The sequence below is a fragment of the Panthera uncia genome (genome assembly GCF_023721935.1).
Source record: "Panthera uncia isolate 11264 chromosome E2 unlocalized genomic scaffold, Puncia_PCG_1.0 HiC_scaffold_20, whole genome shotgun sequence".
NCBI lineage: Eukaryota > Metazoa > Chordata > Mammalia > Carnivora > Felidae > Panthera > Panthera uncia.
Genome location: NW_026057589.1, coordinates 3,496,489 through 3,507,865, shown reverse-complemented (window position 1 = coordinate 3,507,865; position 11,377 = coordinate 3,496,489). Strand labels below are relative to the sequence as shown.

At 37.7% G+C, this 11,377-nt stretch overlaps 1 long non-coding RNA gene and 1 other non-coding gene across 2 annotated transcripts in view; one reads left to right on the top strand and one right to left on the bottom strand.

Moving 5' to 3' along the window:
* LOC125916325 (uncharacterized) overlaps positions 1-4,716 on the bottom strand; it is a 32,741-nt gene extending 28,025 nt beyond the window's left edge. Inside the window, exon 1 of the long non-coding RNA XR_007455870.1 lies at positions 4,517-4,716. This is a non-coding gene — a long non-coding RNA (uncharacterized LOC125916325). The remainder of the gene's footprint in view (positions 1-4,516) is intronic.
* A 4,985-nt stretch (positions 4,717-9,701) lies between these two features.
* LOC125916672 (U6 spliceosomal RNA) lies at positions 9,702-9,808 on the top strand. The gene has a single exon (XR_007455999.1). It is a non-coding gene; the product is annotated as a U6 spliceosomal RNA (small nuclear RNA).
* Positions 9,809-11,377: the final 1,569 nt, after the last annotated feature.

Below are 11,377 nucleotides of genomic sequence, written 5' to 3'. Positions count from 1 at the left end.
CTGGCTGAAGTCGGACGCCCAACCGACTGCGCCACCCAGGCGCCCCGTTGAGATTTTGAAAAAATGAATACACTGAAGTAGACTAAAATGAGATGATGGGGGTAAAATAGAATTTGAAAAAATATACACAAAACTAAAGAATATAGTAGGAAAAAAATTAAAAATATTTTTAATAAAAATTAAAAATAAATATGATTTTTTTTGTTTTCTGTATTTAATAAAAAAGAAAATAAATGAAAAAGAAAAAAAAGATTAAAAAAGAAAAAAGATAAAAAATCATTTGAAAATTTGAAAAAGTGAATATAGTGTAGTAGACTAAAATAAAATGATGGAAGTAAAATAGAATTTGAAAAAAATTACATAACAGCAAAAAATATAGTAATAAAAATTAAATAAAAATATTTTAATAGAAATTGAAAGTAAAAATTAAGTTCTTTTTCTGTATTCAAAAAAAAAGAATCAAAAAAGAAAAAAGAAAAAAAAAAGAAAAAAAAAGGAAATTGTTTGAAAATTTGAAAAGGTGAGTACATTGAAGTAGACTAAAATAAAACAATGGAAGTAAAGTAGAATTTGAAAAAATTTACACAGAGCTAAAAAATATAGTAATAAAAATTAAAGAAAGATATTTTTAATAAAAATGAATTTTTTTCTTTCTGTATTCAAGAAAAAGAAAAGAATTGTAAAAGAGAAAAAGGAAAAAGAATAAAACAAAAGAAAGAAAATTGAATAGATGAACCTGCTAGCAAATTGAAGTAGGACTGAAATTGCTTCATTTTCCCCTAGAAGTCAGTCTGTGTAGCTCTTTATAGTCCATAAATTAAGCCGGTGGTGAGACTTGTGTTCTTGAAGAGCGAAGTTGGCCCAGTTGGGCGGCACTCATTGTAACAGTTCTGCTCTCCACTAGATGGTGTTGCTAGCCTATGGGGGTGGATTGTTGTGGGGCTAGTAGGTCGTATGTGCATGCGCAGGAGCCGTGAAAATGGCGCCACCCAGCCACCCAGTCTGTTCTTCCAGATCAGCAATCATGCACCTGTCCTCTGTCTTCAGCTCTCATCCACTCCCTGCTTCTTCACTCTCTGTGACCAGGCCCCAGGCAGTACCTCTCTCCCAAGTTTTGTCTCAGATGCGGCTGTTTTCCCCAGCCCCTTACTTCCAAAGGACTGCAGCTTTGACCCGTTCCACCCCTCTGGAGGAGAGTCTCACTAAGCAATGGCCAAATGAGCAATGGCCTAATATTGGCTGCACCCAGGTACACCCGCTGGACCCTGTTGTTTCTGGTGCCCCAAGACTGCAGCCAGGTGCCAGCCCATCGCAGAAAATGTTTACAAGATAATGTTGCAGCAGCGTCTCAGGGATTATGGAAAATCACAACACACATCTGGCACCAGGCTTCACCCTTAATGACCTTGCCCCAGCACCAGGGAATGTGGCCGCCTTCTGGGGTCTCCTGGGACCAGGTGGCTTCAATAGTCTCTGCTAAATGTTCTTCCCACAGTGGACCCGCTTTTCCCTGTGTGACCCGAGAACCTCCTGGACCCCACTCTGTTCCTGGGGATTTGCCCTTCCCACCAGAGCACTGCCAGGTATCAAGCTGTGGAGTTGCAGCCTTTGTGCTCCCCTTATTTACATTCTTAATGGAATTTAAACCCTCTTTTCTCCTTTCTCCCTTTTTAGTTTAGTCCCTGTGGCTATTTCCAATTTTCCACTTTCTTTCCAGCTGTTTTTTTTTGGGGGGGGGTGATTTTCCCATATTCTACCCGCCTCCCCAGTCTCCATCCTCTCTCTGCCCGCAAAAGCAGTTCCCTACACCTTTCGTGGCTTCTTGCTCCCCAAGTTCAGCTCTCTGCACTGTGTACCTGCTGATTTCTGTGGTTCAGGTTGTGCAGATTGTTGTGTTAATGCTCCAATCAGTTTTCTAGGTGTGTAGGATGGTTTAGTGTTGGTCTGGCTTTATTTCATGGACGTGAGACACACAAAACCTTCCATGCTGTTCTGCCATCTTGCCTCCTCCCTATTCTCATATACATTCTTAAACATTCCCTGGGTAAGATATACTACTCACATTTGAGAACCACTGCACCAAATTTTGAGGAACGTACCATGATATTCTTAAATACAGAAGAGAGGAACCCAAAGCCGGGGATTATATTAAGATGAGACTGGAAAAAGCTCATATTTTTTTCTCTTCAGGAGAAATGAATCTCATTGTACATGTCCCTATTTAATGAATATAGCAAAAGAGAGAAGGGAGAGATGTGAAAGTCTGTTCCCTTTTATTAATGGTTTGATTCTATAAGCTTCCTTTGACTCCGCTTCTTGAAAGCATTATGAGCATAGGATTTTATGACCTGAGTTTTATAGCAAATTAGGCAGATATATTTTAATTACTCTTAAATGGGAGAAATTGTACACATTAAACATTTCCTCTATGAACAAGGAGAGGCAGAGGAAGTTGAAGTAAAAGCCAATGTGTAAAGTAGTGGGAAATCTACTGAACCCAGTTTATACCAACACACTAATATAGAAAGAGTAGGAAAGCCTGAGAATTTAAATAAAAGACCATAAGTAGTGGCAAGTCCTCCAAACTGGGAAAGGATAGAAAGGACCCAAACTGGCATAAATAAAAAAGCGCAGTGGTTGATGTCACTGAATCATCAGAGGTCGGTAGGGTTAGGAGACGGTTACCGGGATAAAAGTGATTGGAATATTGGCAGCACAATTAAGAGACATGTGCTGTTGAAAAGGTATGAGTGAAAAAGGGCTAGCAAAGTGATTGGGAGCTGTTTTATGGGAGAGTAAACCTATTAGGTTGTTGCTGCAAGGAAACAAAATTAAGAGGCATGGAGGCTTTTGGCAAATGCTCAAGCTAGAACTGGGTTAGAATCTTACCGACAGAGTCTTTAGCTCATACCTGTTCTCTTCACTTTGGTTTACTGTTCTACCCCGTGTGCTGAGTACCAGCAGTAGCATCTCTTATCCCTGGGGGCTTATTTGAAGTGCAGGCCCTCGTCTACATTTTAATAAGATCCTCAGGTGGTTTATATACACATTAAAGTTTAAGAAAAAAACTAAAATATTATATATTAATTTGGACAATGCTGTATCTCCTTCAAACATGTCCTTCCTCATTTATTCACAGCCTACTTATTCAAATGAAACCTAGGAATCCCTCCTATTCCTTTCTCCTCACCTTTTACAAGTATGCAGTCACTAAATTTGATATAATCAAAACTAGTTTTGTATGACCTTTTTCTATATGCCCAGTCTTGGCTTTGTTATCATTATTTTCATTTGGACCCTCATTGTCTCTCTACTGAACTCTTGCAAGAGTATCCCAACTGGTCTCCCCTCCCGTGTCTGCTCAGAGTGATTCTTGTCAAGCGCAAATTATATCATGCTCTCATCTGCATAAAAATATATATGATTGTTCCTTAAATGAAAGCAGAGTGAAAACTCCCTCATGCAGTAGATATACACCTTCATAACCCTGCCTCTCATTACCTTCTTTCTTTTGCCTCTGCTGTATCCACACCTAACTGCTTTAGTCCCTCAACATTTTTCACTTTCACAACTAAGGGTCTTTGCACAGGCCACTCTTTTGCCTACTTGCTCCTCTGTCTTTACTTGGAGTGCCCTAAAGCAGACTGTGAGTATGCAGATGGACCTTTGGATGTAGGTGGTTTATTTTGGAAGTGGTCCTGGTAACTCATGTAAGGGAGATGACAGTGGGAGATGGGGAAGGAAAAAGAAATAAGAAAAATAAAAACAATGGATGGTGTATCGATGAGTTTGTTAGCTCTGGTTGTCTTTTCAGAAGATAGACATTTAGACATGTATCCACTGACTCACAATTCCTGTTGTTGGAAAGCATTAGTTGCCTTACCTATGGTTTACTTCTAGGCATGGCCGACAGCCTTGCACAATTATAAGAAAGTAAAGCAAAAAGTTGAGACCATATAGCAGATGCTTTATGTGGAGATTGGGCAACACTGCATGGACTATGCATCTCAGCTGTCTTGAGACTAGATGGCCCAAAATAGTACTGTGAAGTGGATCGCAAAGAGCTGTTTTATCCTCCCAAAACATTGAGCAATTCTGTTATTCTCTTCTCCGAGGAAGTATACTTACTTAAAAATATAGTGCTAAAGTCATGGTATTGCAGTATGATCACCGAATATATCCCCCTACCCAATACAATGCAGTAGAGACTAAGACTGTGTACAAAGAATTACATGGTTTTGTTTTGCAGTTTATAACCAGATTATAGCTTAAAATAAAGAGACACAATATGATTTGGATTTCACAAAAGGAAATTTCTATGGGTTGAATTGTGTACCTCTAAAAGTATGTTGAAGTCTTCCTCAAAATTGCCTTATGTGGAATAGAGTTGTTTTAGATACAATTTGCTATGATGGAATAGGGTGGGCCATTATGGTTGATGTCCTTATAAGAAGAGGGGCACACAGAGACACAAAGGAAAGAGGGCCATGCAAAGACAAGTAGAGACTGAACTTACATTACCACAACCAAGGAAAGTGTTGCGCTCCCAGGAGCTAAAAGAGGCAAGGATGCATCATCCTTTAGAGGCTTCCAAAGGATCACTGCTCTGACAGCATCTTAGTTTTAGCCTTCTTATCTCCACAACTATGAGAGAAAAATTTCCATGGTTTTTAGCTACCCAGTTTGTAGTACTTTTTAATCAGCCCTGGGACATTAATGCAGAAATTATATGCTATAAAGTGTGTAAAAATATATAGTGCTTATTACATCATAAAGATCTCATAGAATTGGAAAAGTCAAGGTTGAATTCCAGAACATCTGGTTCCATATTCAACCTTCTCATTTTACATGTGAGGAGTCTGCAGCTCAAAGTAAGCTCAAAGTAAGGAACACATAGCTAGTCAATAACAGAACCTCGACTAGCCTGAGACTTGATTCTTAGTCCATTAGACTTTCTACTTGGCTATAGGATTCCTTTATACCTGAGTAGTGCCCACTATTCTTGATCTAACTTTAGTTACATATCCCTACCCTCTTCTGGAAGGCTGGCAGAGGTTGACCTAAACACCCATAGTTTGTAATTGTCACAGAATAAGAATACCCTTTTCCCTACCAAAATGCTAAGGCACAGAGTCTAAGCATATTTAATGCAGTGGTTACCATGGCAGCCATGTAATTTAATTACCACTCTTTTGTGAATATTTTAAAATGAAATTGTTAAAAGATCAAACAGCACATTCAACATTGTATGGCTGTAGAAATGATAAGTAGCTTTTTAACTGAAAATGCTCTGTTCCTGTGGGGAGTTGATTATTTTTTATGAGTTAAAATTTAATTATGGCATTGGATATAGAAGTGTGTTACTTTAATATATTACTGTACTTCAAAAGTTAAATATGTCAGAAACATTTTACCTTTTAATTTACGGCTCTGACCAGTCACCTTACAAAGCTGAGCTACAATTTCACCACCGTATTTTATATATTTCTAATTATAGGAAGCCCCATGTACATACAGTATTCAAGGAAGTCTTGCAGAGAAAATAAAGACATCCAAGGAGTTTTGCAATTTGGTATTGGAGTTATATGAAAGGATAACAGCATGTGAATCAAACCATTTATACATAAACACTGATGTACCTATAAAGTGCCAAATTCCATGCCAGGAAGTTACAATCCAAACAGAATAAGTAACATTTAAAGCTTCACTATTCAAAGTATGGTTCAGGCATGAGTAGTATCAGACATTAAGGTCACCTGGCAGCTTGTTAGAAATTTAGAGTCACAGACCCCACCCACTGAAGTAGAATCTGTATTATAACACGTTTCTCTTATAATTCTAAATTACACGTTAAACTTTGAAATGTCCTGATCTAAAGAATTCACAGTCCAATAATGAACAAAAGCTTATACATGAGCCTTGGTGGCTCACTTGGTTAAGTGTCCAACTCTTTTTTTTTTTTTTTTCAACGTTTTTTTTTAATTTATTTTGGGGACAGAGAGAGACAGAGCATGAACGGGGGAGGGGCAGAGAGAGAGGGAGACACAGAATCGGAAACAGGCTCCAGGCTCCGAGCCATGAGCCCAGAGCCTGACGCGGGGCTCGAACTCACAGACCGCGAGATCGTGACCTGGCTGAAGTCGGACGCTTAACCGACTGCGCCACCCAGGCGCCCCTAAGTGTCCAACTCTTGATCCCAAAGTCGTGAGACGGAGACCCATGTTGGGCTCTGTGCTGGGTGGGGAGCCTGCTTAAGATTCTCTGTCTTCCTCTCCCTCTTCCTTTGCCCTTTCCCCCCACTCACATGTGCTTTCTGTCTCAAAAAAAAAAAAAAAAGCGTATACATAACTGCAAATGACCATTGCATATGCAGTGCTTAGATATGCCCTGAGCAATGTCATCAGAATTAGGGATGTGAAGGTGCTCAGAGGGCCTAGAGAATAGAACTATATATATGGGCAGTAATCGAGTAAGTAATTTTTGTTTGGAGTCTTGACAATTGAACAGTAATTTTCCAGGAAGACAGTAGTTGAAGGGAAGTCATTTAAACAGAAGGAATGGTAATTGTGAAGTACAGAGGCATAAAAGAGAAATTGTTCTAGGGCCTGGAATTGGTTCTTATTAGCTAGGGTATAGAGCTTAAGGGGATCATGTTCTTTGACAGGAGTTAGGTCATGACTGTATAACCTAATAAGGCATTTGATATTCAGTTAAGCTTAAAATTATATTAATTTAAACCAAATAATTTATATGTACCTTATTTATCAAAAGGATTGACAATAAAAAGACCTAGAGGATGTTTTATTTATCTTGAATACTGGTCATTTCATGCATTTTTAAAAAATCTTTTGTCTTAACTAGCTATAATAGTAAGTATCTGATAATGTTTATACCACTGAAATATAAGCTCTATCAATTGAGGGGCCTTGTCCACTTTTGTTGCTATCCCTCTCATGCACAAGTAGTGACTGACACATAGTAAATGCTCAATAAATACTTGATATAAGTAGTTGGAAACTATTTCAGATAGGGTTTAACCATGAAATGAGAAATTTTAAATAAATATAAGGAGGGGAACTTCAGATAGATCGATAGTTACTCCTCTACATAATTTTGATATAGGCATTATTATCAGAGGAATGATCAAAGGAATAAAGAGATGTTTATTACCAATAACTGGTTGAGTTCTTCTAGAATTTGGAGCCAGGAAAGTGCATGGAAGGACTTTCATGAGAGCCAGGCTTGTCCTATGTACATATCAAGAATGTCCAGTCCCAATCCACAGAGTGCTTATAATAGTGAGAAGGTCCTAATTCTATTATCCTTCCCGTTCTTCATCATGCATACAGAGGTACATGAACTCCCTTCAGGTGTCTTCAGATAGATCAAGCTACCATGTCCTCTTGGTGTGATGAATATGAGCTTACATGTGATGTTTGGCAAGTCTAGTGTTAAAAGCAAAAGCTAGGAAAAATCTTTCAATTCCATGACATTAAGAAATGTTAGATTAGTGTCTTCCCGGGTAGAAGCCTCTCCACTAGGTGGGCTTCCTACCCTCTTACTATCTGCCTTAAGCCAATGTGGTCTGGGCTGTCTCATTAGACTAACAGTGTTTTAAAAGTTTAAGTTCCAGTTCATAGCAGTGGGTTGAACCCCCTGCTTTAGCCTCTGGAACCTCTCTTGCCAGTGTCCTGCAAAGAATGTTTACACTTGTTTTCCAAGCAATTTGATTTCCCCATTCTAAGTCCAATCAATAGGACTTCATTCCCTGACATGTCTGGGCCGTATATATGTATGGACATCATTACTTACCAGCCACTGCTCTGTCAGGGTATTAATACAAAGCCATTTCTGAGGGTCCACTCTGGACCTCAGTAACAAGGACTCCTCCTTCATACAACCTAGAATTACCAGTGCTCCCTGTTTTTCCCTGGTGATTAAGAACCCACAAGTTTTAAAAATGATTATGAAGCATTTTAACCTCTGTTTTAGTTTAGATTGCCTCAGAAAGAGACCCTACAACAACAACAAAAAAGGACCTGAATGCAATTAGCATATTTAAAAGTAATTCCAAGAAACGTTGGTAGGAGTGTAGGAAAATGAAAGAGAAAATGGAGGAAGCTAAAACCTGATGTGTTACCAAGCATGCCACCCTCTAGATAACTAAAGTTTAATTCTATTATAGAACTCTCATAAAGAGTATTGTCTTGCTTCAGAGTTTTCTAATTTAAGAACCAAAGGAGACATGTGTCTACCAATTCTGGTCAGCCACAGGTTAAGGTTTTCCTGGGTAATGATTCATTCTCCCATGCATATGGTAGAACAGGCTCCCAGAGCCACCCAGGAAAGGAATTGCAGGTGCTGGTAGTTATAAGTTGGTTGCATGACCTGAAATGAGAATGCGACTACAGTATATGGACCCACAAACTGCCTGCTATTCCCATCAAATAATTCTTTCCTAACACCTGGGTTTGTTTTCTCTTTGTGAGACAAATGAAGCTATTATTCAATGTATTCTTTGCAGAAAAGGGGATATTTCTTTCAACCAGTTTTACATATATTCTGGAAATATTAGGCTTGCTAACATTATAGTTACACAACTACAATAAAAGACCATTTACATATTTCTTGAAAGAACAAGAAAGATATTTTTTAAAGGTCATATTCTGTCCCTGCCTTTGACTTGATACTGCTGATAATCTGTCTTGCTAAAAACAGTAAAGAAAAATGCAAATTAATTTCTGGTAGAATGCTCACGTTAGGGTACTTCTGCACATATTTCAACAATCGTTTGATTTTATTTGTGAAGTCATCATAAGGATGATACCTTGAATAGGAGTCTAAACTATTTACCCTTTCTCATTCAAATTGTCACCAATGGAAGGCAGATGGCAGATGCCATGTGGAGATTTATAAGTGTCAAAGATTGTAAAGTATCAATGTATAAGTTGTTATTGGAAAATATGTAATAGAGGATATTAGTTGCATATGAAGCAAAAAGGTATTCTTTACTTTGTCTTCTTTGCTCTTTGTCTACTCAGTCTTCTCTAAAGAAAACCAGCTTCCCCTGATAAGTCAAGGCTAGTGTATAGTTAATTTTAGGGAAGAAAATTATCCATGAGAGAGAAGAGAAACTACAGACCTAGCTTGCCTGCATGCAGCATGGAACCTGTAAGCCTAAGAACCCATGGCATCTGTGTGCAAATGGCCCCAAAGAATAAGTTAGGGGAGCTTCATTTGAGTAGAGATTTTTAACCAGTTCTCAAACTGGCACAGAAAATATGACTAATGAATGTTTTGTTGTCACCTTCTGTGTCTTTTGCCTTAGAGAGAGACATGATATAAAGGAGAATTAGGCAAATGCTTTCTTGCAGGGATAACTTATTTAGAATGGAAATGAAGGACGAAAAGGCTTGCTCAATGAAAGTACACAGCTCTCTAGGGTAGCAAATATGGAAGGAGGAGGAGAAAGTGATTTCACAGATTTACTGTAGAGTTGAGTGACTTTGTAGTGGATGGGTCAGTAGACTCTAAAAATATTCATATCCGACTTTGGTGAACTAGGAATGATATGAAAGTTAGTGTCTGAATATGTGGGTTTATCCTATGTCCATTATATACATATCCTCTGACCTTGAGAAATTTGTTTAATCTCTCTTAGTGTTATATTCAATGCATCAGATCTTTAAAGGCTTGTTACATTGCTCAATTCGACAGCACATATACTAAAATTGGAACGATACAGAGAAGATTAGCATGACCCCTGCCCAAGGATGACACTCAAATTCGTGAAGCGTTCCATATTTTAATAAATAAATAAATAAATAAATAAAGCCTTGTTACGTCGTTAATGCCATTTAAACTGGGTTCCACAGAGTGCTAGGGTTTACTGGAAGCATCTCAGAATTCACTGAAGGGGGTAGGAGCAAGGCCAAGTGATTGGGACTTCAGGATCTCCTGTCTTTTTCTGTCCATAATAACACCATTTTGACTCTGTTTTATTGTTGGAATCACAGAACAGACTCAAGAACAATAACATAATTTCATGAGGGAACATTTCTCTCTCCTAAAAATTATTTGAAAATCAATGAATAGTGTATGAGAAAACTGTTCTATAATCTCTGTATTATTATAGAAATGCTATTTATAATTCTTGGCATTTGAAGATAGGGTGTCACGCACATAAAACAACCCATTGTTCAAAATTAATGGCAATTTTTTTAAGTGCAGTAATGTCGTAGAGTTATTTGGAATTTCTGCCTCCTAGCATTTCCTATTCAATCATAAATACTTCTTTAAAAATAGGCTCTCTAATGTTCATGTATAACTACCAGGGTTTTAAATGTTAATACAGTAAATGTAAAAGGGAAACAGAGGGCTTTCAATGTCATTTTTTTTTTATCACAGTAAAGTAATTTTAGCCTTTGAAAGTATATTTTAAAAATTACTTAGAGAATATTGGAACACCAAATTTAAAGTTGGTGGTATATTTAGAAATTATCTGGTCTTTTCTTTAAATTTTTGATGATAAACAGAAACAAATACTAAGAGAAGGAAAATTCATTCATTTATTTTTCTACTTATTCGCAAAGATTTATTCAGCCCTTATAATGTTTTACTCCCAGTGTTATATGCACAGAAAGCAGATTATTACCAAACAGTTCCACTTTCAGAGTTCAGTCTAGAAAGGAAACACACACAGAAAACTAATGTATTATAAGGCTTTTGAAGAGTTATAAAACAGATATGGCTGTCTAAGAAGTCATAAGGAAGGAACAACAAGTCTGGAGGACTCCTGGATGAAACTGTAAATTGTCTGCTTACCTAGTGATCTCATGATAACAATGAGGCTTTCTTATGTGGGGCATGAGAGCTGAGGAGACTTAAAGGCTCCCATGTTTAATTTCAGGGATTTTTTTTTTTTTTTTTTCTGTAGTCCAGATTGTTTGAAGCTTTTTTCCTATGCTAAAGGCTTCCAAGATTCCAGCTCTTACTTGACCTCTGGAGAACTGACCTCCACCCCCACTACTCCCTTTGGATTATGAAACAATTTGCATAACAATGTTTCCTTCTTCAAAGGAACTCCTCACACCTCTGTGTAAAGACTGTTTCTGGTTTTGTTTTAGAATATACATACCATGAAAACATGGACTTTAGACACTTTTCCTTGATTCACTTTCTTAGATCGAACCCCCTTTGGAGCCTCTTCATTTATTCAGTCTAAGAAAAAGCTCCTAAAATGCATCCCATCTCTCTTCAACACTTTCTAGGTCTTATAAGATTTTTCCACTGTATATTCTTAACAGATATCTTTAGGTAGGAACACCTGTGCCTTTGAATGCCATAAAACATCAGGTGGGAAATGCAGTTGAATCCA